Raw genomic sequence first — 26444 nt, forward strand, 5'->3', positions numbered from 1 at the left:
AACTTAATCTATAATATAAATCAGATAAGCGAATAATAATACTTATAAGTATAATAATGTGTAATAATACTAGTGTAGTGTAGTGACAGGAGGGCTAGTTCATTTCTCGTCCAGATCGAAATAAGGAAACACTCTATACATTCTTTCCACTCCGTACATTCCCCGTAGTCGTGATTTGTAAAGTCGCTCGTATTAATTTTTATTATCTTCATAATAATATAAATGTAAAAGTAACTCTGTCTGTTGCTCTTTCATTACCAAACCAATGAACCGAATTTGATGAAATTTGATGAAAATGAAGCAAACTTGAACTCCAATAAAGGACATAAGCTACTTTTTTGCCTATTACATGCCAACCAACCCCTAAAACGCAAAAGAAGCCGCGGGCGACAACTAGTATGTAATAAAAGTGAAGAGTTTGTTTGTTTACTTGGTTGAAAGCGCTAATGACAGGAACCATTGGTCCGATTTAAAAAATATTTCAGTGCTAGATAGACCATTTATGAAGGAATCCATCAAACTACGACTAATTTACTACGAAGCAAAATCATGCCATCATAATATAGCCAAGAGAAGTCGGGGCGATCAGCTACTATAATATATTTAAAGGAAGACTTAAATCGTTTTCTAATCAACAATCTCTATCTTGATAGCATACAAATGACACTATTATGACACGATTAATTCGATAATTATTCTTGTTTTATGAATTTCAATTACGGATATTAGTTTGCGGCTGATATTATTAATTTTTTTTATTACTAAAATAGGTAAAACTTTCACTTGATAAGCGTCAAAGCGCTGCCACGTTATGACACAATTTATAAATTTTATATATTATTAATCAATTCAAATGTGCGTAGCAGAGATTATTTCTTTTTTTGATTGAATTCATTTTGGTTATTATAACATATATACTTTATAGTTTAATTTCCGTTTATAGTACATTTATTTATTTTCATTAGGACAACCAACAGTACATACAATATTATATCAAAATAAAAAAAAATTACATTTCAAAATAATTTAGGCAGAAGTTCTACTACTTACATATGTACCTAGTGTCTAGCATATAAGGATGACGATCTTGAGTTATTGGATTAAGGGAAAGAAATCCCAATTAAAGTTAAGATTTTTTCTAAATATAAATAGTTAGCAACTGCCAGGAGGACGTTGGTACATTTAGTTATATCGGAAATGACGTATACGATCCTAACGTAAATTATATTTGGTCCTACACCTGATATCTTACTACACGTATTAGAAATCAGAATGCATATATACAGTGAATATTATAAATAATATTCCAAGCTTTATAATAATGGTGTAGTCGTATATAAACTAAAGTTTAATTTTCAAATGAATATAAAAATTACTTTTTTGATGCAAATCTACAACGGATAAAATTTATTTAGAAGATACTAAAATAGTCAACATTATTATTATTATTTTTTTAAAGTATAAAGTCAACTATAAAACTATGTCTAATTAAATTGTTAGTTTAAATTCATTGAAAATATACATTTTATTATGAACAATTTCACAGCTAGACAAAAAACATTGTCGCGGGTGGCAAGCGCTTCGAATAAACCTTAAAATGGTTACAGCGAATTTTGAGAGGCTATAAATCTGTCATGTGTCAAACTAAGCCACGTATCGAACGAAGCAGGCGTCCGGTAAATTACGGACTGGCTGGTCGCGGTGCCTTCCCGGCCCCCGCAAACAATAATATTAATAAATCATATTATTACAAAACGGGCATAGTTCACATCTAAATCGGATTCATTTTATAATAAATTCACTCTCAAATTGTACTCCAGTAATTAATTCCAGATTTGAATAAATGAATGCGCTCTGTGATAAAATATTATTTTTAAAATTTTTACTCATTGTATAAAATTATGAGAGCGCCACTGCTAATAGGTTGTATTTTAAGATAATATATTTACATTACATCTGACTGGCTGACGGTAGGATGCTATGCCAAGTGAACTGCACCGAAGGTAAAGTACACATACACGTGTGTTTGTAATCATTAGTACACTCTCAGTATCCTCAATTTCATAGTCACACAGGACGGCTTTACGGCTCAAACAAAGAGAGACCAAACAACTTAATAGACAGACAAGACGTAAAATAATTTCATTTTCAATAAAACAAATATTACAGAGTAATAATGAAATTATGAGTATTTATGAGTAGTATTTTGTAAGCTTGGGTCTTGCTCGGGCTCACAACACAACACGCTCTTCAAATATTCTATCGCCAAACATCAAATCGGTATTTTTGCTGTGTACCGAAGATCGTGCGAGTTAGTGAAACTATAGATACATCACATCTTAGTTCTAAGATAAGTGACGTATTGATGATGCAATATAGAGTTATAAAATAAAATAAAATAAAATATTTCTTCCAAAGTCAATGACTATGGACAGTGACAACTATTTACAATTAGGTGTCCCAATATCTGTAACATTTTGGTACATGTACAAGATAATAAGAAAAAAATCTACACAAATAAACTTATCTTCTTAGCAAAAACTTATCGATATTAAATAGTAAAATATAATAATAATTCCTGTATTCCGTTCCTTCTAAATACTTTCAGATACATTATTAAAATCAGTGACGTAACAAAAATTTAATATCTTTATAATTGTTTATTTAATATCGCGGTACTTCGTAAACAACCTATAATATCAGTTAGTAATTTAAAATAAAACATCGTACGTGGAACGTGATGTATGAAAATTACTTCGTTAATTGAATTTTGAGCAATTTTCTTTCTCTTGTAAATAATTTAATGTACTAAAGCAATTTACTTGAATCGTTAACTAAGAAAATAAACGAGAACAGCAAAGTATTGAAATTAATTACTTAAGCTTGACAGCGATGTTTTAAAGGGTCGTTTTGAGTCGAATCGATAATTAGTAATCTCATTAGTCGCAGGAAATAGGTTAAAAGTTTTAAGTGAAAAGTTCAATTTCTTAATATTCTGATGACGGCTTTAAATTATTGGTAATAATGGCCCTTCTAACGATCTTAATGTCGTGATCTTCGTCTGTTTCAAACCTCCTCTTCTTCCATTAATTAACTCAATAATTATATTGTTTTTGATCTTTCATAGAAATTCGGTTCCGTTAAGGACCACCGAAATCATATTTCACACTAATACAATAAAGTCATAAGTTGTGTTTGTTTTTCTCGATTACGGGTTAAATATCAATTTTATTTATAGTTAATCGATTTTCAGCCGCCAACCTTCAGTAGAGTAGTATGGTGGTGTATGCTACACCTTCACTTTAACAAATTTTAATTAGTATAACATCGGTCTTTCCTTTACAGAATTTACATTACGATGTATCGTACGAAGTACTCTTTTGAACTACGATTACAGAATGTTAAAGTAACATTATCTTATATTTTAATCTCGGATATTTACTTAATAAATCACATATATGATCTTTGTTTTATAGTGAATTATGACATAACTATGACAAAGTTTAGAATTTAGTTAGACATTCGTGGATTACGTATTTTAGTGAAAAAATAGATGTCCAACGTATTCTAAGTTTCAAACTATAACGAATATTTAAAATGTTTAAAAAAAAGTTACCATAATAATTAACAAAAGACTGAATTAATTAATGTCAGTATTAGTCGGGATAATGTAGATCATAGGTTAGGATCTAATCACCCACACATCCACATCCATCCAGGCATTTAAAAGTTCTGGTAGAATAAAAGAACTCAAATACATATACAGGAACTCTGAAAACATTACAATCTTTTTTTCGGCTGTCGGGTAAAATACGTAAGTTATGAACACACACTATCAGCAGACAGTGTATGTGTGTGTGTGTGTGTGTGTGTGTGTTATGAATTTGAAATTGTGAAATTGCGAATATCATAAGCTTAAATTTATAATTCACATGAATCATTGCATTCCATGAGGATAAACAATTCTTGATAAAATTCTTAACAGTAGTCAACGATAGAGATCTTACTCTAATCAATTTCAACAAAAAACGCACGATATTTTTTTACAAAAAGAAAGTGGACCCAATTGAGAACACTTCAAACAAATTACATTTAATTCACACTTAGCCAGGATCAACTCGAATTTAGAGTCCGATGTGAACGGTCCTCGATGCCTCTCAATGAATCATTAGGAGCCTCATCTCATTAGCGATTTGTCTAAGGACGGCGCGTAATCCCGACGACGATACTTGTGAGATTGTGACCGGCTTACATACATCTTCTATAAGGATTTAGGTTATATAAAAAAAAAAAAAACATTACAGATAAAATACCTAAATATCACTATAAAATAAACATGCACATAAAAAACTGTTTCGATTTGATAAGATATATGAGTGAAATAATTATTGTTTTTTTTTTGAATAGGTGTATTTATTGATAAATGCTATTATTGTTATTATTAATAACGACAAACTATGAATTTTATGTGAAAGTTTATACTTTAGGGAATAATTCGATTCTAATAGTAGTATAATATATACGAAACTACAAAATAAACCAAGCAGGCCCTCCATTGGAAACTTTGATTTGCTTTGAACATTATAAATCTGATGTTTTGCTTAGAAAAATATAATAGTTTAGTATTTTTATTATTTTATATATGATACGTATTTATTCAGAGAAATAACTTAGGTATAAAATCATTAAATATAATCTTATTAAATCAGCTTATTGTTAACGTAATCAAAATATAAAGCAGATATTTATAAAAGTAAAAATAAATACCTTTTGAAGTAACTCAAAAGAAAAATTGTTCGGATCGATCACATACTTTCACCTATCGCTGACGGTCACAGAAAAGTGAAAACACAAGGAATTTCTCGGTAAATGCTATAAATTTTCAAAGCACAGCGGGAGGGCTGTGGTCACCGCGGGGCGCGTAGTTTTCTTGAAGTCTCATTAGGACGCGGTGTGAATGGTGCATGTCGAGAGCAGGGGATATATTTTGGTTACTTTGCTATCTATTTTAAGGGGAATATTATGTGATCGGTATATTTTGTCTGCATCCTTAAAAAAAATCCGCAGTGACAGAATATAAAAATGAAAGTATTATTATTTTATATGTCGTGTGCAAAATTGAATAAATGCTAACATTTATGACACGTCACGTGACACGTCATGCAGTATGATCTGTATCTATTATTCTGTAAGAACTAATTCCGTTTATCATAATTTTGTCGATTTCTAACAAAGCATATTACAAAGGTGATTTTAAAAGGTATTGTAATTTTAGTTAATATATTCGTAGTAGGTATTTCTGAATCATTCATCCCGTAAAATAACGACAGGTTCCCTAAGGGATTGTCTCTAAATTGTAGTCGTATTTAGATATAAAAGAGACCATTATAGTATTTTTTTATTTTGGGAAATAATTTAATCATTGCGTTATTCAATACAAAATTAACGTACACATTTTTCAAAAAACAAGCAGCATTCGTTGTCGTTAGGTATATCAAATATATGTTCATTACAGATAATGTTAAATGAAATAAGTATTTAAACAATTTATACATACAATCCTGTACATCTAAAAACAAAATATATCACACAAAATATAACGAAAATCGAAGACATTATTCATACAATCGTGTAATCTTTCAGCCGAATGCCGTAACCTCACACTTCTCCCATAAAAACTGCGTTCTACTTTGAATAATTCAGTTTAGTCCAACGGTCCATCATCCGATGCCTATGTAAATTTGCTTGAATTGAGTTTGCTACGGGCCATGTCTTTAGTTTCGTTAAACAAAATGTATTCGACGTTGTTACGCTTCTGTTAACATATTTTGCCCTTACTTTATATTATCGATACTTTATACTTTTATAAATGAATACAGCTTCTCTCGTGATATTTTTAAAACGTTACACTAAATTGTTACTTTTTCTTTAAATATACTGTTTTTTAAATATTATCATTTTCTATAAAAAAAAAAAAAACGGAGAAAAACATTTAAGATTGAAGAAGAACCAAAAAAAAATATTTCTTAGTTAAAAATGAAAGTCTTAACTTTTCACTGCTATGCATGTATTATACATATAAATTTTCCTCTCGAATCATTCTCCTTATGAAAACCGCAGTAAAGTACTTTGCGTAGTTGCGTAGTACAGTAGCAAGCGACTTACTTTTATGCAATGTAGGGATGTAACTATTATAATAAGTATGAAAATACGAACTTCATTTAACAATTACTCGATTATGTTACTGTAAGCTGCTCGTACTACTACTCTCTCCTAGTTTGATGACACTATTATTTCTCAAATAGTTCTTTGTTCTGAATATGTGTAATGTGTAAAAATGGTGATGGTAGGTAGGTACCACCCATCAGATATTTTACCGCCAAACAGCAGTTTTTAGTATTGTTGTGTTCCGGTTTGAAGGGTGAATGAGCCAGTGTAACTACAGGCAAAAGGAACATAGTATCTTAGCTCCCAAGATTGGTGGCGTAAATTGGCGATGTTAAGAATGATTTTTTTTTTAAAGCTCCTTTGTCTTTCGTCGACCACTTACCATCAGGTGACCCATTTGCCAGTCCAGCTAACTATATGATAATAAAAAATGTATTTTTTTGTATTAATGATATTTACTTTGTATATATTTTCCATTGTTGTACTGAATGTCTGAATAATACAAACTATTGTTCCATAATTGAAAACAGTAATTATTCTTTCAGGGAATAAGTTGAATTCCGTCTACTCGAACACCTAAAACATTTTCAACTTCAAAGACATATCTCTTTTGTTTCAAAGTCGAACCGATTCGAGGCTTCATCCCAGTAGAGTGGGTAATGAAGGCCCCGCTGAAATCTCCTGAAAGTTCTGAGAAAGTTTTAAGTCACTGGAGCGTTTTATGATCACGATTATGTGATAGTCGAGACGGCGTTGAACTAAATTTATTTTTATGATAGTATCATTTGAAGACGTGAACGCAAAGAAGTGCTTGAATTTAAATATTATATACTTGCTGAATTATGACTTTAGTGTGAAGAACTATTTTTAAAATCATATTGAGAAATTATATTTTTTTTAAGTAAGCCTCACGAGCATATTAACAGCACAATGGTATTGATGTAACATTCGACGATAGCTGAAAGAACTAGAAAGTGACAGATCTTTTCGTCTTATTTGAGTATAATATATATGACATAGAGGGGATATTGATGACGTCAATGATCCATATAAAATGACTTGTGTGCGCGCGATCTTATTTAAATCATTTCCAATGTTAGTTCGGAAGAAAGAATATACATAGACTTCAAGGCATATTCTCAGTGTGGCCATCGATTACTAGAACGACGTATGCAAAGTGATTCTTGACTACTATATGACTGTGTCGTGTATCTTCTCGAGTACTTCTGTTACTCAGTGAATTTGATATCTGCAGCTGAGTTGATACAGTGAACCTGCAAGACTTGCTTAGATAGGTATATCGGAACTGAAAAATAACCGATTTAGTTGTTGTTTTCATTCTACAATTTACTTTTGCATTTAATCATTTGACATTTTAACTTACATATATGTGCAATAACACTTCAAACTTTTGCGATGTATATATTATCTTTTAAGCCAACAGTGTTGCTATCTGATAAATAAATATGACAGATATATGTTTCATACATACATATATACATTTGAAATAGGTAGCATATAAGGATCGCCATCCTTTGCCCTTGGGGGTAGATGTAATGAAGCGCGGTAACGAACATGAGCTGACGTCACCTGCTGCCACTAGTGGTCAGTGGTATTCAAACTTACAACTATGTTACAAGAAGAGTGTGAATTAATTAACACCAACTCATAGTTATTTTAATACAAATTTGTTTTTTTTATAATAGAAAAATTTAATAAAAGCACTTAAAACTAGCGGGAAAATGTTACTAAACATAATCAGCGAATATAGTACTTGAGAAAGTTGTGAAAATATTTGAATGCGAATGTATTGTAGATGAGCCGAGATTGCCCAGTGGTTAGAACGCGTTCATCTTAACCGATGATTTGGGGGTTCAAGCCCAGGCAGGCACCACTAAATTTTCATGTGCTTAATTTGTGTTTACAATTCATCTCGTGCTCGGCGGTGAAGGAAAACATCGTGAGGAAACCTGCATGTGTCTAATTTCAACGAAATACTGCCACATGTGTATTCCACCAACCCGCATTGGAGCAGCGTGGTGGAATATGCTCCAAACCTTCTCCTCAAGGAAGAGGAGGCCTTTAGCCCAGCAGTGGGAAATTTACAGGCTGCTAATGTAATGTAAAATGTATTGTAGATAGATTAACGGTGAAAAAGTTAAGTGGATAATCTTGCCTTTAAAGAATTATTTTGTTGCGCTAGCAAAAACCCTTAGCAAAAGTTTGAGAAGCGCCCGAACGGGAAAGAATCGTTTTGTAACTCAATTTGTGGTCGGTGCAGGGGTTCTGTAGTGCAAGTAGAATTGCGATTGATTCGACTTTGAGAATGCCTCTCGTAATGACATTTCTAGTATTCTATAGACGCGTTTAGATTTTACAAATTACTACTAAAGTATACTAACGAATGAATAAAATGTTGACAGATTAAATTATTTTGCCTAGAAAATATTCGATATTAAAATTGATATTGAATAAGTACAACATCAGGATATAACTATTTCCATAATGGAACTCGAACATATTTTCCCAAATCTTACTTTGCAAATTGTTTGATAATGTACCACTTTAAAACTTTGAACGAAACATTCCTACATATCCTTTTCAGTAACATAATTTTATTATAAACAAAAAATACCTCGGTAAAAGTTTGAAAAGCGCTCGGTCGACCCCAAAAGGATCGTTTTATTTATCCATTTGTAATCGAGATACAGACTACTCCTAATTTTTACTGGTGCTAGATTCTCGATGAATATCTATCGAGGTACTGCCGCCCAGTTTTTCTATCGTCAAACATCACTATTTGTTGCTGCTATGTTGCTGTTTGAAGAGTGAGCTAGAATATAACATCAAGGTATCCGTAGTGCGCTTTGATAGTGCATGAAATAGTTACTTTTTTATACTTTTAATTTCAGATGTGATAACTTACCGCCAGGGTATTCGTGTGTTTAACATTATATCATAAATTTAAATAAGCCTGTTTATTGTAACAGAAAATGTTTAAGGCTTTGTTAAATTATTACTTACACATATATATTATACTTATATGTTATTTTATGCTGCGAAGCTGTTAAGATATAATAAAATAGATAAAATATATCTATATATACAACAAATATGTGTTTAGTTTCTTAGAAATTAAATTTTGTATTATGTAATGGTATTAAGTTAGTATAAAATAACACACACAGTTATAACAATTTATAAATACATATCTCAGTAAACTGGTTATTTATAAACAAAGTATCACACTATTATTTATAATTCACTACCTATCTACCTCTAATGCATAACCGATTGATATTTTCAGGGGCACAGCCCTAGACAAAATAGCAAACTAATTATGATGACGTTTACTCGCGTTAGTTAAATGGACTGTCTTAAGATGTATATAAAGGGTGATTTTTACCTTGAAGTCCGGGCTCTTACTCAAGACACTTTTCTTCCTGAGATCGCTCCCTTGGTCACACACTCGAAGAGCCAAGGAACATTATTTCTAGGAGAAGAACATTACAATAATTAACGTTTCAATGTATGCATTAACCTGAGTAAATTACAAGACTTGTATACGCGTGTTCTGTCCCACCAAGTGTTAAAACTACTAATCACAACTAGCATGAACGTAAACAAATCTTATATACTAAAAGGCGTTAAATAAAGTATATCAGGCGCGGAGGTGGCCCGTAATGGCTCAGTCAGGGTTGTAATGAAACCCGTTTGTCTACATAATGTTCGTCTAGGATATCGTCTAATATGAAATAACACCGTCTACGATAGGGTCATTACATCTGCCGGCTATGTGTCTTCATTTGATGTTGATCGGGAGATATGGATCGTGTGATGAGCTTCATATTAGAATTTAATAAAAATTAAGTTACTCATTCATTAATTTTATAGTATGTTTACATTCGTTATTAATTAGAAAATACAGGGAATCATTATAGCTGTGACATTTTTCAACGTCTTATCTATTCTAGAAATAGTAGGTAATGACGTTGTCGAAGACGTAATATTTTGTTTTAATCTTGGTCTTAGAGAAACATAATATAACAAAAATATTTACTGATGGATTGACTAGTCTATTGCCCATAATAGTTAAGACATATTATGTCCGATTGGAAGTTTTAAATTTTTAGTTTTATTTTATACATAATTAAATAATTATACCCTACCAGGTAGTAGAAAATTAATGAAAATATTTAAATACACTTAATAATGTAGCAGTTGTCGCCGGCGGCTTTGCTCTATTTTTAAGGGCTGCTCGTCAACTATTAGGCACAATTAAGTATGTCTATATCCTCCCTTGAAGTTCAAATTTGCTTCACACTCAATTTTATCAAGTTCGGTTTAGTATTTTGGCTGTGGAAGAACAACAGATAGACAGACAGAGCTACTTTTTCAAATATAATATTGATATAGATTTACTTGGTGGTAGGGCTTTGTGCAAGCCCATCTGGATAGGTGACCCACCCACTCATCTGGTATTCTACCGCTAAACAGCAACAGCAGCAATAATTAGTATTGATGTGTTCTAGTTTGAAGGGTAAGTGAGCCAGTATAACTACAGGCACAAAAGATATAATATCTTAACTCCCACAGTTGTGTAGGGAATGGTTATTATTTCTTACAGCGTCAATGTGGTGGTGACCACTTTACATCAGGTGGCCCTTTTGCCCGTCCAGATACTTATTACACAAAAAAGTGGTAGCAGCAGTATCGAATGGAAAAAATATGCGGGCTCCGCCTGGAACAGATTTATATGCCTGTCGATATTTAGTTCCATCAACGATCTCAATGTAAAATTTCATTACGTTACGTTTATTGATTTAATTATAATTATATACTTTTACTATGTAAGTTAAAATTAAGCCCCAGAAACATATACAAGGTATTTATTTGAATTAAAACTTTTTAGCATAGTTAATATGAGTGTTATTTCTTCGGCAATAGTTTCTACGTGACCTGACACGGCATATAATAAACAATAAATCAACTAAATACAATGCAAATCGTCGATCAAACAATACATTACAGGTCACGCCATGCATCGGTACGGAACAATAGGAATTACCTCATTAATGACCCTGTGAAGAGGACTTCCATAACGCACTAAGGGAACTGCAAAATGTACTAAATAATCTGCTTTGGAAAAATGACGTAAAAACATTAAACTTAGAGTCGTATAAATAAAAAGAAAAATGAATTATTTTTTGTTTTTATTTTATGCATAAACAACTTTAGTATTTAATCTTTGATCATTAAATATTTTTATATTTTGGTTGTGGGGGTTAGTCCTGATACGGATATTACTCGTATATAAGTTAGTGATATGACAGATAGACATAGAGAGCTAATACCACATTTATAATATTAGAAACATCATAATCCAATGCGAATTGGTGGGTAAACATGTGAAAGAATAACATGCGAGAAACGTAGGTTTCTCCGCCAAATATCCTTTTACCGCCAAGCACGAAATGAATTAAAAACAGTTAAATTAATTATACAAAAACTCAATAGTGCTTTCCCCTTTTTGAATCTTTTTTTTTTATTATTATGTCATATCTCCACCTGATGGTAAGTGGAAGTAGAGTCCAAACGCGAAGACGATCTACGATCCACAATTAAGATTCACGTGTTCTAGCCATTGCTGTTTGGGTTTTTGGTATAGTTTGATTATCTCATTAACTTTACCGGTGAAACTATCCTTGGATGTATTGCTCTTTTTTAAATTCCGAAATAATATTTTTAATACGAACATTTTATACATATATCAGCATAATTTCCAATAAAACATATTATGATTAATAGTAGAATAATTTAGTGCCGCTTTTATATTATAGAGCAGAAGAACGAATGCGTTGTTCCCAGCTGCGTTTAAAATAAACGTTTTAGTGAATTTATGGACACAATAGCATTTACCTAACCAAGACAAACAATTATCGGCTAACGAATTCAACATGAAAACGATGATTCTATATCAGTAAATTGTTGTGATTAATGTTATAAAGGCGAGTAAATCAGCATGATTGCAAATAAATCACGTAAAGTACCTATGATTAAAGCGATGTTACAACGATAATGTTTGCTAAATTATCAAAACATTGTGAATAATTAACGAAGTTTCCGATTAATTATCTGATGATCTACCTACTTGTTCTAGCAAGCGTTAAACGTACTACACGAGATACTGGGTGTACAAAATTCAAATGTAACAGCTGAACGAGGCGTCAGAGTCGGTCATTTATCACAGTTTCTCCATCTGCGAGCTAAATATCGAGATCTAAACTGTATTCATTGGTACGTGCAGCTCCGGTGCTATTAATCAGGTTCTAGTCAGACTCCTGTTTTGTTTGACTGAACCTAGCTGTTACAATGAATCACGAATTCAATGATTCGTTTATGTAGTAGTACGGTTTTTTTTTATTCAGTTTTGTTACCTTTAGTAATTAAGACAACGAATGTATATTATTTGAACCTTTTTAAATTTAATTTATCGATAAAAATATATCCTTTTCGAATGTATCTTTGCAAATATTCGTAACGCTGTTTATATTGATTTATGTAACTTACTTTTAATTTGTTACCAATAGCATGGAGTGAAAATCGTATCTTAACCAACGGATACAGTTTAAGCAAACCGCATCTATCTTTTCCGACATCCTCGATGGATCCGCGCGTGTTTGCGCAGGGCACCGTGATAAGAGCAACGCAAACAAAGCGCCAGTGACCTGACAGCGACCGATAGCTGAGTGATTGCCGTTTGATGCCAGTTATTGACAGCGTTACTGCTGTAATCTAATGCGGCCAGTTATGTGATAAGCAATGATTGAACCTGTCAAAACTATGATCATTAACCTGATCAATCGTTTTAATCATTGGTAGTTTTCAACTGTAGAGTTGAAATGATAAAATTTACATAAATGTGACGAGCCTTTGACGACTTTAGTAGTTAATTAATTTAATAGTTAAAAAAATAGAAAAATACAAATTATAAAACTCACTTTGCTAAGTGAATTTAGATAAGTTTAAAGTAATCCAATAATCACATTGTTTTAGTCTTATCTCAATCTTCTAAACTATAAATTCAATTATTTCAATGTTACCTTTGTAATAGGAATTAAATCAAACAATTAAAAATATATATTAAAATTAATTTATATCATTTAAATGAATAATTTTCGGATATTTTTAGGTTCTATGAATTATTATATGCTTTTCTTATAATCATATTTATAACAGACTAATTTATATAAAAACAATATCAATATTTATAAAAATCTAATATTATGTTCAAAAATACGAATTCGCACGAGTAACAGTTGAAAACTTAGCCAATTTTATTTATTACATTAATTCGCTTACGTAAGATATCGTATAGCTAATTTTATGTTAAATTTTCCAACAACAACCAATATTACATTTGTCCATAGTTTCTATCCTGATTATCAACGGAAAGTGTTAATATAGACCCCTTTAGCACCAAACAACATAATTATATGATATATTGTATTAAGATGCCTCAAAGCTTCCTGGTCTGCCCCGTTTGTTAAATATACCATAATAACAATTACATAGACTATATCCACTCGTCAAAAACATTCATCTGAAGATTCAACCACATATGATCAGCTATCGAAGATAACAACGGCTATAATTATCGTCTCCATTGGACTTCGAGAGCTGGTCAAATATAATACTCCAACTGTTAGGGCGGAGTGGTCACCGTACAAACATTAATTAAGCAAATTAATTGTATCTGTTAATGGTATACTTTAGTTCGAGTGCTGGATAAATACTAGAGATTGAGTTAAAGGAATTACATACATATGGTACATAATAATATTAGACGTACGTTTGATTATTGTCGCAATTAATAAGAAACGTTTGAAGCAAGTCGAATACCAAGTGGGATATCTCATCGGAAAATACTGCATCTCATCATCTTTAACTTATAAACGAAATACTGATTTCCATGTCTCTTAATTTAAAATGATGAACTTCCTAACAAACTTTCATCTCCGATATTACTATAAATATAAACTTTTGTAAGCGCATTAACGACTAAGATTGATTCATAAACGCAAACCGTATTTCATATTTTAAACCTAGAAAAAAGGTGAATTTCCGTACGAACATTCATACCAAATTTTACCATATTGGGTGATGAGCTAAAATAAAATCTCATAAATAGAAAATAAACACCCAAATTGACAACCAAGTCTCACCACTGGTTCAAGCTAAGTATTTACAGTATTAGAAATAAATAAAACCAACGTTTTAATTATGTTTTTGGAAAGTTCTTCCAAAGGTGTTAAAATAATCAACGAGTTTGAATATAAAGTGATTTTTTGTAATAAGAAATGTGAGAGTTAAATGATCTAACCTTTTATACTATATTACGGCAAAAAGGCATATTTTAATAAACAATAAATAGCATAGAAGGAACATCTGGACTACAAGTTCAACAAAGCTTAACATTTACGAAAAAACAAATTGTTTCTAAGAAATAACTGATGGGACGTCCTATTTCTCTCACATTATTCGTATTAAATGAATGTAAAAAAAGCAATACTTATTTAATGTTCAAGTTTTGTTTTTAATTTCTTCCATAGAATAACACTCCCAATGTAATGTGTTCAAACTATTGCCAAAAACAGAACCGCAGTTCAATATAAATATAAATCGTCAATAGACTGTATAAAAGATGCAATGAAAAAGAATAATAGGGATGGGGCAACGAATTATCGATAAATCCGAATGACTCACTCAGCAACACTCATTCAACGATTCGTCTCGCACGATCTACTCACAACAGACGTAATGCTGCCCCGTCAGATTCTGGATGCAATCCAAACTAATAGTGCTTGGACAACAGTAGGTATTTATAAACCATAGTAGTACACAATGGAAGTTAGTTTATCTTATAAATATAAATGGATATAAATGGAAAGATAAAAAAACCTTTATATCGGTGATCAAGGATAAGTAAAACCGTCATGGTTTTTGTGGGCAATTCAATAGGATATATAAATTATCTAAGCATTTTTAATGGTTTGAAGTAATATAAGCGAGGGATTGCAAAAACCTATCAAAAAATAAGCCAGGATTGTGGGTAGAAATCTAAGCTAGCACATTTGACTTTACATGTTCTAAATTTATTATAACCATATATATAATACTACAATATTTTGTGCTATTTACTGACTATATGCATACTAATAAATATTAAACATTAGATATTTAATGTATTAAATTCCAACTAACCAAAAATTTAATGAAAAAATTATATGAAAGTAATTTTTGAACGTAAAATTCAGATGCTACTGTCACTGTACACCACATACTGACACATACATAAAATACTTGTTAAAACACATATAGATTTGTAATCGAGACTTTTGACTAAGATCAAATTCTTTCATTCATTCGACTTTCGAAACAAAATATTGCTTTTACTAAAGAAAATTAATTTACCTACTCGGATTTTAATTTTTCGTATAACTATTAGTAATTTAGATTACCTACCTACTAGCGTTTCTACTTAGATCATGAAGGCAATATATCCTTTTAGTTAATGTATGCCAGTATCTAGTTCAGTAGGTTATGTATCGTCTTAATGGACAAAACTACATCACGCAGTGTACACTAAGTACCGGCATTGATTACGAGTTCAGCGTAGCTTATCCGTCTGCTTTTACATAATGTACGTAATAGCATCTAGTCGTTTCAGATAATTGTAACAAACACTAAAATATACATACATATATATTTACAAATATATATATATATATATATACAAATCTTATTTTATGTCGTGTACTTTTAATGAGAGTTTATTTTTAGAAAATCAAGTGTGACCACATGCTACCTCATTTTAACTAGTCACCTTAGCCCGTTGGCACTAGCAAAAGGTAAAAACTTCTGCTTATAACGTTAATATTTATGAAAGATCTTATCACAGACTCAATATTACATTTCTTATGTATGATCAACTTATAATATGCCAGAAAAATTGTAGTCTAAATTACAACTAACGTCGATACCTATTCGAGGAAAATATAAGGAGCGAATATTTTCATTAAAAGAGCAAAATAAAAAAAGCCGTTTGAAAAATAAATTCCGATATAATAATCGTTTATGTTTATTATTAACCATTTTCTCATTTAAAACTTGTATTACTTTTATTCTCTACAAAACGCATTACCCCAAAAAATCTATAGATGCCTTAGATATACTGAAAAGTAAATGTATTTCCAATAAAAGATACTTACAAAGAAAATAAATCAAAACTTTTTACATAAAGTGAGGAACGACAAAAATAAAAATAATGTAGACAAGAATGAAATAAATGATCCGAACGGAATGGAATCATCAACGTGTGATGATAGTTAAGTAAAGTTTGCAGCGTCCCCTCCAAGTCGCAAGATGCTATAGAATCGATGGATCACCGCTCTCCGTAAATATCGTTTATAATATTTTTTGTCGCCCGCCACTGCCCACGTGATGTGTTTGGGCAATCACGTACAGAAGTGCTAAAAAATTAATTTATATTTTTGAATAATTTTTTCGTCAGTAGAACGTTTGGTGGAACATTTTGTATGAAATTGTAATACAATTAAAACTGACAAAATCAACATTTTCATTTCAATTTTCTTCACAGTATTGCTCTGACAAGACTATATTATTTAAAACCATTAAACCACGATTAGATTTGTACTTATCCTTAGTTTCATACTCTAAAAATAAACAATAAAATATTTAATTTTACTGAAATCAATAATCACATTGATATGAAATTGTGACATATGATATTTAATTTGAAATCACTTAATATGTAGCGATATTATTTTTAAAGTCGTTGTGCTAAACAGTATCTGACGTCACGGTTGAAAAGGAAGGGTTGATAAATCGTAACAATTTCAGGGTGCATCTAACTATGACCTAAGATTTATCTTTCACGCTGACACGTCATTTTTCTAACGTGTCACTGCAGCGTGCGTGAGCTCTAATGTTTTCGGCCAACCAGTATATATCTCAATATTTGCAATGACGTCCTAAGGAGACTTTTGGCGTAGTGATACTTGATTTGGGACATTATGTATTAATAAAGGTATTATGGCCCAGCTGTTTCTTGATTTACTAAACGTTTACGTAATAAAACTTATATTAGTGTTATTAAATTCCAAAGCTAAAAATTTATGTGATTTTTTTTATTTTAATTTAAGAAGTCAGATAAGCAATTAACACTAACAACCTTTTTACAAACTGTCACTTTGACAAAGGTTACCATTGAAAATCAGTATTCGGGCTTAGAACCCAACTGTTGTATAATAATAAAACTCTGGTTACGTATATTTTTTTAGGTAATAGAAGTACTCTTTACCTTTTGTTAAATTTTAAGATACATTTTCTATGTCTCAGTACGTTTTGTCCTAAATAACCTTCTGTCGTATTCTTATATAATAATATCATTGTGAATATTTAAATTAATGGATGCAGCAGACTAAAGCTACTTAAAAGGTATTATATACTCTTTTTTATTTCAAATAGGTCGACGGTCGTGCAAATGGCCTAACTAATGGTAAGTGGTCACATTCACCAAGACATTGGTACCAACGCGCAACCAACATTGGGAACTAAGATTTATGTCCCCTGTGTCTGTAGCTACGCGCTAGCGTAGTGAGCTATCACTCATCCTTCAAACCGGAACACAACAATACAACGTGGGTGATACTTATATGGGCTTGCAGAAACCCACCAAGTAAACTCGTATTATCGCACTTATTTTTTACTATGTAACTGTATTTAAAATTACGATTTCATAAACTCTAGTAACATAAAAGTATTCAAAGTAGATTTATCACTTAACTTCATCATTGTATTATGTTTTAACAATCTTCTTTGCTGCTGCCAGAACATAAGAAGTATATGTATATGTTCAAAACATACATAGTCACTTATCCCAAATAAACACAACGTAATAATGTCACTTGGTTTTACCTAACAGTAATAGTTAATGGAATTCACACGAGCCCTGTTAATATGGGACCGATGTAGGAGGCTTATTCAAATCTGCGTCGTGTTCCCGAGCTTACATACACCTGGTATAGCTATTACTTGGGTTATGATAATAAGGATATTATTACTTAGCGAAATATCATTATTAAGTTGGTATATTATATCCACTTTTTTTTTTTAAATATTCTATTGAATGTGATGATTTTTTTACCATGTAATAGAATCAATTTTGTCGTATATATTCCGCCATTTTTTTATCATTTAGTATTTATCTTTAGTAATCAAGATTAAATCCACGATTCTTCATGAAACGTTTTCTGAACACAACTGATATGGTAGATGTCAATTAAAAGTCGTATCATGTAAAAAGTCATCTCATTCTTATTGTTTAGCTGCTGTTTTATATATTACTACCGACACCCCTTTACTTTGCATGGATGTAATTTATTTATAAATAAAAAAATAATATATGAATATTATCAATACCTTTTAACACTCAGGAATAACATAGTTTTCTACCAGTACATTTTGTTTAGAATTGGTTCATTAGTCCCGAAGACTACCCCCTACATACAAACAAACAAATTTAAATTTAGTTATTTAAACAATGGCTGTATTTTTAATATAGTTAGAGAATAAATGAAATATCACCTCACAGCACATCACTATTAACAGCCAGCGTAATTTTCATCCTGGAATGTTAAGATTTATTCAAATCCGATATGAAACGTCGACGGAGCGGGGACTAAATAGTGTAGATTACACAGAAACACCATCAGTAAAGAAACTTAGCGAAGAAAATCTTTTACGCTCAGTCGAATTGCGTTAGTGCTGACACAAGCTTTAAATGTCGATAAATTTATTTTACGTAAGTATTAAATAAGCAAAACCTTATCATTATTTTTTATCGCAGTGATTGTAATAATAGTTTAATTAATTATTACGTTTTATTGTAAATTTGATGAAATATAAAGTACCTATATATTTTTTAGCCAATAATGATGAAACTTTTTCAATATCGTTTTATTGTTAGTTTATTATAAATAATTATGTTAGTAATTTAAGTGAAGCAAATACTTGCAATATGATGTACATACTGCAAGTTAGCTTATGATTTTGTCTAAGTTTTTAATTTAAACAATAATACTGCAGTACATACAAAGAGCCATTTTTGAAATTTCATAATACAATATTGAAATAAACGTAAATTATACTACAGTTCCCGAATTTAGGTTTAAGTGAGAATTTCTAGTATTTTTCAATTCACATGATTATTATTAAATATAAATATATTTATTATGTAATATTATGTGTATGTCAACGAATATAAGCAAGTAGCTTTTGAAGAAAACCATTATTTAAACATAATTTCCACGTACCTTATAAAATGACTTCTGTATCGAAAGGATAACATATAGTTTTTGCCATGTTTTTTTAATAAGACACAAAATTATTATCATCTCTTTAAAGTCTCAAGCAAAATGTCAAAACTTGCTATATTAAATTTTCTTTTTTATTCGTATATTTCTATTCAACATTTTCCCATAAACTAATAAATTCTTGTTAAATGTAAAAACGAATCGTTCCATTCTTAAAAATATTTAACATATATTCAGAAAAATTAAACAATATTTACTACCTTGTTGATACGAATTATTTTGCATCTGTATTTTAAAACTCAACGCTTAAAGACATCACTAGTACACCAACAGATCCCCGCGAACATTATTTGTTCTGAATTCGTTCCCCCGTCAAACTCAATTATTCATGTTATAGTTTATAATAATATATCTTATATTTCGCTTTCTCTAATGGTTAAAGTGAAACATTTGTCAAATTTGTAGTTGTGTTTAAACTGTTTAAATGTAAATTACGCCTAATATCATTATTATCAATCATTTGTTATTTATCGTTTCATGTAATAAATTATTGGTGTTTGTGGAATAAATTGAGATTTTAAACAGTAACTAAGATTTCTAGTAAAATTGTATTAACATATCATGGTACTCCGAATGGCTATATACTTTTATTTGAAGTTGTAACATACAAACTTACAGGCAGGTAAATTTATGTCCCTATATTTAGTATTTTATAAGTGTTCGCTTAATATGCTGTAAAATCATATAAGTGTACAGCGTCGACAGATACTTTAGGAACTTATACAAGGCTTTTGTTATCTTTACTCGTATTAAAAAGTAACCCTATCTGTCTGTTTGTCTGTTACGCTATTGCAACTTAATTACTGAACCGTATTTAATGAAACTGTATTTAATGAAATGTTATTAAGCAAGATTGAACCCCAAGGAAGGATATAGGCTTTTTCCTAGCTTTTTAATGATATTGGACCACCTAATGGTAAGTGGTCACCACTGCCCATAGACCATGGCGTTGCAAGAAATATTAACCGTTCCTTACATCACCAATACGAAATCGACTTTGGGAATTAAACCACTTACACAAACCGGAACTGAGTACTATATTTGGCGGTGGAATATCTGATGAATGGGTGGTACCTGCACAGACGGGCTTGTACAAAGCCTCTATAAAAACACCAAGTGGTAATTTCGTAGCTAAAAACCTAAGACTGAACTCCCTCCCTCCCCCTCCTAACACACAGATTTAGCCGCGTGGATAAACTTGTTTATTGTATTCATATATTGTAGAGTGATTATTTCCATGTGAATATAGAATAAATTATTTAAACAAATCATTTCAAATAAAAATACTAAGGCCAATTCATTTATTTGATAGTAATAGCAACATAGAACGATAATTTGACGAGAGCCTGTTAAAATTGTAATCTTGCTCGTTTAAACATAACTAAGTCACGATTATCGGTTTGTCAGGAAACTAGATAAAGATTAATAACCAGCGCAGCACGTGTCCTCTTAAATTGTACCATTTTGCACGTCCACACATCAATTTCTCGATAGTTGCCTGAGAGATTTATCATAGACTCATTGCTAAGATAAGTTATTGTATGGAGTAGACAATAACGTTTTATTGTCAACGAAATTCCTTCATATAGCGATCAAAGTATGTTTACGTTTCGAAAATTACTTACTAATTAAAACCATTATGTACCTCCAATATTTTCCGGTTGATACCAAATTTTTATAATTTTGGAGATCTGAGTCTTTTCATAAAGCAACATCAGCTGCAACCACGAGCTGATTGTATTAATCAAATAAAAACTTAACTTAACTCGATTATAATATATTCATTGTATTATATATCAATAAATAATGCAATTCATCAATTTGTGGTAATAATATTATAAAATAATTACATAATTATAAAATATATATAAAATAAGTATAACCTTCAACAGTATTTTAATATTTAATAGTTCTGCATTATAAAACAATTCTAAAGCTGAATTGTATGTTTTCATATTGAATAATATTAATAAATAGTTATGAAAACTATTCTTTTGTATATGTTTATAATTTTTAATGAGTAATATAATTACAAAAATAAAATAAATACTGTTAGTAGTAAAATAAAGTAAATACTGTTAGTTTTACTTGTTGGTAGGGCTTTATAATTTGTAAGCACGAATGGGTAAGTACCACCAACCATCATATATTCTACCGTCAAGCAGCTATACTTAGTATTATTGAGTACCGGTATCGGTTTGAACAGTGAGTCAGTATTACTACAGGCACGAGGGATATAACATGTGAGTTGTCAAGGTTGCTTGAGGATTGGCAATGTAAGGAATGTTTTTATGTTTATATAGGCAGTGGTGACCATTTACCATCAGGTAGCTCTTATGCAAGTCCGCCTACTTATGCTATATAAAAATCACATAAAATTATAATGTATGGCGACATTAAATTCTATCGAAAACATTAAATATGAAGCTTTAATGATGATTTGATTTTGACATTTAAAAAATGAGATGATTTTTCATACTTTAAATGTACAAAACACCATTGTTCTTTGTAAATGTTCATACATGTAAGTGCGTAGATGTATCTTACTTCAAATTCTACCCAAACGTATATCATCTTATATAGTATCAACCAGTGGGGCTGTGATTGATTTTGTCAACAGCTGTAATTGCAACGCGGTCTGTTTGTCCGTCGACAAAAACGACATACAATCAAGAGAGTCAAATAAATTAAGTTGATTGTATTCGAATACGATACGTCTGCGCAATACGAACCTATCTTGCTACTGTTGTACATAGATAGAAAAATAATCGAAACACTTTTACATTTACCAAGATATACATTTTGTATATACGCTTGTAATACTAATAATAGTAATAAAACCAATATCTTTATAGATTGCTAAGAATATACGTGATAGTCAGAATGTGATTAAAGAAGGCTATGGTTTATTTGGACAGAATTTCATTTTTTTAATAAAAATTATATCTTTTAAATTTAATATCGAGAAGAAGGTGCTTATTTCACAACACTGCTCAAATACGTAAAAATATTCAAGTTTTCTATTTCTTATAGTGAGATATTTTCACTTACTGTTTTAGCTTTTAGCATTATCTTATTTTTTCATAAAAATCAGCAGGTTGAAATGGCTATGATCTAGTCCCGTATATCGAAGGACTGACGGCCTTTGGAACAGAGGTGTTTCAGACAGAATGCCGCGTGTGTTATTTTTTTATGTACTTTATTCACGACTTCTGATAATGAAATAAAGACAACTTTACGCACAAAATGTTTTTTACTCAACTAGCTAAGCTTTAAGAGCGATTTCTGTTTTTATGTCACGATTACCACGTATATTAACAATAACAATTATTTTAATAAGATTAATACTTATCGCTGTCAACGACTCGACGAAAAGGGTTCAAATTCAGTAATAATTCAGAACTAAGTATGGTTTAACATGCAAATTTAATGGTATATTTCTTCGGACATATTACTAGGTTGTAGGCGTTTGTTATTGACGTGTTAAATGCTAGGCGTATTTGTGGGTTGGATATATTATGGTTTGTCATGTCTGACACTATTGCGTACAGATTGCTGTTATGTATTATGGCTGAGCGAATTATGGACGGTTATTTAATTCATAATATATTAACATATACATTTATATATAATTACTAATGTGAGTATGAGAAATTTAATAATTAAATGACTATGAAATGATGAATAGTATAATTTAGTTTATATTTTAGCTCAACGAGATTCGTATGCCTTGGAATAATAAAAATAGTATAGTATATATCTTTATTAAAATATTAAGAGCATACCCAAGATATTGTAACTTGTGTTGTACTAAGTGGTAATTGTTTGGGTATCAACTTAATGAATTTAGATGTACTTGCTTTGTGCTTATAGTTAATCACGTTCTCGTTCTCTTTAGAAATAGACTATAATTTGTTAAGAAATTCTTAGTTAGTTACATTACATCTTAGTTCCCTAGATTGGTGGCGCATTGGAGATGGTTAATGATTCTTATAGCGCCATTGTGTATGTGGTAGTTGTGACCATTTGCAATCAGGTGGCTCATTTGCTCGTCCAACTACCTCAATTATTAAAAAAAAAATCTCAGTAGCAAACATGAGGCGTCAATAACGCAATGGTTAACGGGCCGCCTAGCGATGTAAAAAGTCACAGGATCGATCCTGACCCCTTGGGCTATTGTCGTCCCCACTCCTAACACACGTGATAAACTTAAAAGGAGAGGTAAATAGGAATATTAGTAAGTAATTAATTAATTCGGGGCATTGCTAATATTATTTAAAAAAAGAAACAGGAGTTAGGAAACTTGGAAGGGAAGCATGATAATTTTTGGGTCTGCATCTGATCATATTCCAATATACTCGTAACGGACTGTCACCAAATTCTATAAAATTTTTAATGTTCAATCAAAATCTTATTGAAAAAGCTAATCAAAATATTAAGTAGGTATAACTACACATAACAAAAATCCTTTAATTGCTTTCATTTGTTACACCACCTATCAATTTAATTAACCTATATAAAACGACTAGTAAGTCTTTAGTAAATACTTGAAATGTCAAAACAAAGTCTTACCACAAAATCCCTAAAAGCTGGCTCAAGCGTCCCGGAATTGGTAAAATCTCTGTTTAGTGAACAAATAAACACAACTAAATCAATTCTCTAACTTTGCTATGTAGTAAACCAAAAATTTGCAAAAGCAATTTATTCGTGTGGGTTCCGTGTAATATTTGTATAGAACATTTTTATATAGGTAGATAATATTGGTTTTTGAAAATAATTTTACGAAAACTGTACAAATTTACAACTCCATTCGAAGAATGGGTATAGAAACAAATGAACATTTGTTTTCTATAAAATAATATATCGATTTCAATCAATATATTTACAAAAGCTCTCCTAGTTTTAAAGTCTAAGTATTCGCATTAAAACGGATAAATTCTGATTTTCATAAAATATTAGGGCTACTAATGCGGACAAAGAAAACAAGAGTTTTTCTTATCGTATTATTTCGCCGATTTTATATAACGTACTTTTTATTTAGAAGAGATAAATAGAAACTGTTGAAAACTTATTCTTACCTATATCACTGTCAATAACCACAACACATTACAATTCTATAATAGTACGTACAGTGTCCTTTCTAATCAAACTAAAAGCAAACTTCAGAATTATATTTTTTTATTTCTGGCAAAAAGTTTTTGTCCAAATTTTAAGGACTTCCGAAAATACGAAAGCGAAACGTCAACGCAAAGGCAAAGCTTCCTAATTTGATGTTGCCGCACGTACAGACGAACCCAATACGTCATTATTATCATTTAGGTATTCTTCATTCAGCTCGCATGCGGGGAGGAAATTGACATGGTTGCCGATTTATTCTATTTGTTGTCTTCGTATGCGGGCCGGCCCTTTTTATGTTTAACTTTCGTGACGTATTTAGCGAATTGCTTCATTTGGTCACAATCAATTTACTCCTAACTAGCCACGCGCACAGCCTTTGTTTATTATCAATAATATAATAAGGGTCCAAATCTGATTCTTTTATTGAAATGATTTTTACATATTTGATTGAATTCATTCATATCGATTTTCTTCACTGATTCAATTAGATACATTCGTAGATATTTTTTAATATATTTATTTATGAAAAACATGGAAAAAGAGAACTAAAAAAATATTGTTTTTATTTGTAGTATAATTCTTTACGAATCCCATATTGATAAAAAGAATGTCAAAAGAACGAAACATTGACACCGGATTTATTGACGGCATTATATATATTCGTAAATGAATATTTAAATCTAAAGTATAGCATACAGTGACGACCTCCGTGGTCGAGTGGCGTGTACACCAGTTTTCATGGGTACGCCACTCCGAGGTCCCGGGTTCGATTCCCGGCCGAGTCGATGTAGAAAAAGTTCATTAGATTTCTACGTTGTCTTGGGTCTGGGTGTTTGTGGTACCGTCGTTACTTCTGATTTCCATAACACAAGTGCTTTAGCTACTTACATTGGGGTCAGAGTAATGTATGTGATGTTGTCCAATATTTTTTTAAAAAAGATGAAATTTCTGTAATGTGAAATATTACAATTGAACGAAATTAAAAAACTCCAAATATATACAAAAAAAATTGTGATTATCACCAGACGCAGAGGTCTACACGCAGAAGCATTGACATTTCAGATTAATGAATAAATTTGTAAATAAATAAAAGTAATATTATAAAAATATGGAGTAAAATTACTAATGATTAGAGAGCGGAGAACCGAGAGTAGACACAATCACGGCATTCGAGCCCCCAGGTGTAGATTTTTAACTCGTTTCGTTATTTTTTTATTATTAGTTAGTCAAGAAGTAATAAAGGCTTATATAAACATTATTATAATTAATGTATAGAGTTTAATTAAACTTATATATAGTACTATAATGTTACGACAGTATTATTCTAACCGTATCAAGAGGAGAAGGTCGATTCTGTCGTTTTAGCTCCATAATTCAAATTTATCAAGTACTCAAATTTATCTAACACTTAATAACATTGTATCGTTTGCGATTCCGAATAACCGAAGTAGAAGTAATAAAACCCCGCGAGAACGTCATTAGACTGGATTTCAATAAAATTAGAATTTTAAACTCGAGTGTGGCAGATCGCCGCCCGCGCCGTGTAAATATTTAGCTGATCTTGAACGCGGAGGGTGGCGTTCAGGGAACATTTACACCGAAGCAAGAAAATACCGAATTGTCAGTTTTTTATTTTTTACTAGTTTCTTTGAAAGTCGTTTTGATATCAAAAATATATATATAAACATAGTTTTGTCATAG

This window comes from Vanessa atalanta, chromosome 4 (genome assembly GCF_905147765.1).
Source record: "Vanessa atalanta chromosome 4, ilVanAtal1.2, whole genome shotgun sequence".
In the NCBI taxonomy this organism is placed as follows: Eukaryota; Metazoa; Arthropoda; class Insecta; order Lepidoptera; family Nymphalidae; genus Vanessa; species Vanessa atalanta.